This window comes from Drosophila subobscura, chromosome O (assembly GCF_008121235.1).
Source record: "Drosophila subobscura isolate 14011-0131.10 chromosome O, UCBerk_Dsub_1.0, whole genome shotgun sequence".
In the NCBI taxonomy this organism is placed as follows: domain Eukaryota; kingdom Metazoa; phylum Arthropoda; class Insecta; order Diptera; family Drosophilidae; genus Drosophila; species Drosophila subobscura.
The window spans coordinates 15,409,173-15,413,123 of record NC_048533.1 but is presented as its reverse complement, the minus strand read 5'-3'; positions in this window follow the sequence as shown (position 1 = coordinate 15,413,123).

Sequence of the window (3,951 nt, the reverse complement as noted above, 5' to 3'; positions counted from 1 at the left end):
CAACAGCCAGAGCAACAGCAACCGCAACAGCAATAGCAACAGCAACTGTAACTGCAACTGCAACTGCAACAGCAGCGGCCACAACAACAGCTCCAGATAGCTGCAGCAGCAAGAACATATTACAATATATTTTATTTTTTTAATTTAATTATTTAAAGTAAACAAGGAGAAACAAAAATGCAAGCGATAATTATTTTAAACGTTTAAGTAACTTTAAATTATAAATTAAAGCTAAAACTAAGATTTAAATAAAGTATAAAATGAAAACAAAACCAATCGAAAAACGCAGAATTGTGCAGAAGATCCACAAGCAGAAGCCCAATAATTAGCAAACCAAACGAGAAATGTTTTTAGTAAATTAATTAACGTAACGAAAGGGATAAACCGAATATTTAAATTAAATAAAAGCTTATCGATACGAAAAACCCAAAACCAATAACAATCACAGACCCATGTGTGCCCCGTTCTATGCCACATGCAACATGCAACAAAAGCAAATCCCCCCACAGACACCAGACACATCCAAAAACTCCCACACACAAACAAACACACACACACACACGCAAACTATAACACAACGCATGACGAGACGAAGTATATAAGAAGTTTAGAAAAATTATAAAACGAAGTAATACAAATAAAAGAAATGAAAATGAATGAAAACAAAAAACAAAGGAAAGTAAAGAAGCGTAAAGAAAAGAAAACAATGAAAACCCCCCTTAGCGTAGTTACATAATAAGCCGTGAGGAGGAAAGGGAAACCCCAATGAGCATAAAACAGAAACCGAAATCGAAACAGAAACAGAAAATTAAATTTCCAAACTTGTGTGTGAAGTAGAGCCGCAGCAAAAGCGCCGACGAACGGAAGAACAAGAAACGGTCAAATCGAAAAATATATATAAACGGAAGGCAAAAACGCTGAGAGCAAGACAGATAGCCAGAAAGCGAGAGGCAGTGAGAGAGCGCGCGCGAAGAGCAGTGTGAAGCGACACAAGGAATATAATTGTTTATATATATACACACATATATTATATGGAAAAATTTGATTATATAAATGGAGCTATACAATACACCAAAAACAAAAAGAAAAAAATTGAATCGATAACGAAACCAACCAACTCCCAGCGGCGGCTTACCGATCTAGACATACCGAGAGGGTGCGAACTCAGATCGAGATCGAGATCGAGAGGCCCATTGAGACCCGCGATTGGCGGGGGAATTTGTTAAAAACTAAACCAACTAAATGTTTATAAATAAACCCTTAAACCAATTGACATGCAATATTATGCTTTGTGTGCATTTAAGCCCAAAACAAATACAGAGATACGATACAGAGGGGTTAGGTCCCCCGATATCGAAACCGATACCTAAATCCAAAAAATGAAAAAATACGAAAAACCGAAATAAGTGAAACAACACCCACAAAAATAAATGTTTGTAAGTTTTACACGGCACAGCGCCCCAAAATGGGGCAAGCCCAAGGCAGTATTGTGTTTATGTTTTCTTTGATTGTTTTTATCGCTTCTCACACATACACCCACACAACACACCCGCCTCACACATACACACACTGATTGAGTGACTGACGAACGATCGGTTGAGTGGTCAAATTGTTGGCCATGAAATGGGATACCGAAATTCCGGGGAAACAAAAGCCACGGGGCTGACGTTATCAGAGTAAAGGGCAAACAATGCGGCCGCTGGCTAATTGAAATTGGAAAGATATATAAACAGTCGATCGGTCGGTAGCGTCACGTCACTCATGAACATACGAGTACACTCGAACATTTGATTCGCTGATCTTTTGGTTCAATACTTGTCCTGTTTTCTAACTTAGTGAAGATGATCATTAGCATTGAAGATACCGATAAATATGTGGCATGTTAGTTATGAAAGAAAAATGAGAAAAAACTAAACAAAATTATTATTATTAGTTGTTAACAAATTATATTGAGTAATAAATAATATTGATCGATGGATGCTGATGTGAAGGAGAACCTAAACTAAAAAACGAAGCAGAACGAACAAAAAACAAAACGGAAAAGAAACCGAATAAAATAAATTTATGCATAATATGGACAACAAGAAATATTTATAAACAAATGCAGAAATTATGTAAACGTTTGATGGTAAAAGCAACAGCAAACAGAAATAAAACAAACTCGAAACAACAAAGAAATTTGTCAACCAACACGCAGAAGTAACAATTTGCATGTAACAACAAATACAATGAGTAACATTTTTAATTTTTTGTTCTTTCGCCCTCCGCTGTAAATGTATTTGTAGATTTAAACAATGATTAAAATAAAAAACTACATAAATAAAACTTAAAAAAAAAAACAAAAACCAAACGAAATGTTTTCTTTTTAATCGAATGACAAATTCCGCATATTATAAATGAAGATAGACTACTCCCGCCGCATATATTTATCAGCGAAATGAATACAGCAAACTGGTTTTATTGTTGTGCGAAGTGACGGCATCAAATCTTGTCCAGTTTTAATGGGCATTTCTAATTAAATAGATTGAATAATTCATCTGGCATTTAGACAATGACAAATGGCTTGAGAATGCGCGAGAAAGTTGTGCGGCTTTGAGGCTAGAGTTAATGCGAAAATCAAATCTTTTGATGGATGTGTTTGAGTGAATCTTTAAGTTGGCAAGAAATTAGCTACAAAATACCATTTTAACAGGCAAATGTGATTTTGTTAAGGTTTATTATTGTGTGCATAATGAAAACGTTTTCCCAATTCATTTGATGATTGGTTACACACCAATTTCGGCCTATTCGTTTCACTCCATCTCTAAGAGACATTTTCTTGCCAAATCATCATCTCTGCCCAAAAAAGAATCGTGACATCTTCGCGAACAGCACTCCCTCTCGCCCAGACGCACACTGGAAACGCGGCCATAAACATAAATATATTGCTCATACGCCCCCAGAGCTCCCCCAGACGTATACAAATAGAAACGCACACAAAAATAAAAAAAAGATGAACCGAAATACAGGCCCACGCACACCAACGCACTCATTCACCTCAATGTGTGCGTGTACGACAATGGCGGGTTTGTGTGTGTCTGTTTACGGCTGCGTTTATAGCAATGGCACGCTACTTTTTTTCGCTGCTGCTATTGCGTCTGCTGCTGCTGCTTCTGCTGATGTTGTTAGTGTCGCGACGCAGGTCCCAGCGGTGGACTGGGAGGCCGATGCGACAGCAAAAACATTTGGGTCTTATTAATTTCCGTTTTGCTTATTTATTTTTACGATGTTTCACACAGCTCGCGTTCGCGTTCGCATTCGCGAGGCAGCGGCCCCCAACGTGGGTCCCCAACGCAGACGCAGACGCCGTCCACACCGAAGAACCCATTTGTTAGGGGCTTCTGCTGGCAGAGCAGGGGTCGCAGCCATGTCAATGGCCTACACCGGGGGAGACAGGCATGTGGGATTATCAAATGGATTTATGTGAAAAATATTAGGCCATTTCCATTTGCAGTAATAATTCTGCTGTATACAATTTCTGTTCTAGTTTACCTTTTCCCTGGGAGATGTATTCCAACCATAGTCTCGTATTATTACAGCTAATTCCAGCATACCTTCACCAGGTACAGGGTAGGCCATGTGAATGAGCACAAACCTTTTTCCACCCGACTTAACACAGGCGACAAAAACTTACGCGCTTGCTTGTCTAAGACAGCGGGGGACTCCCTCTCAATGCGCCATCGAGACTGCACCGAGAGAGCCACCAACCCAAGCCACCAACAGAGAGAGGGAGAGTGAGAGGGAGAGCGAGAGTGTGAGAGAGGTACACTCTCAGAGAGCGAAATTCTTATCGCATGGCCGACACAGCGAGTGCTTCTTATCCTGTGCAATGTTGGGGCTCTTATCTATAGCTTCCCCTGCGTGCTTCGGCTCTGCTCGTACTGTGCTCGGCTGTAGTCGTGCTGACTCGGG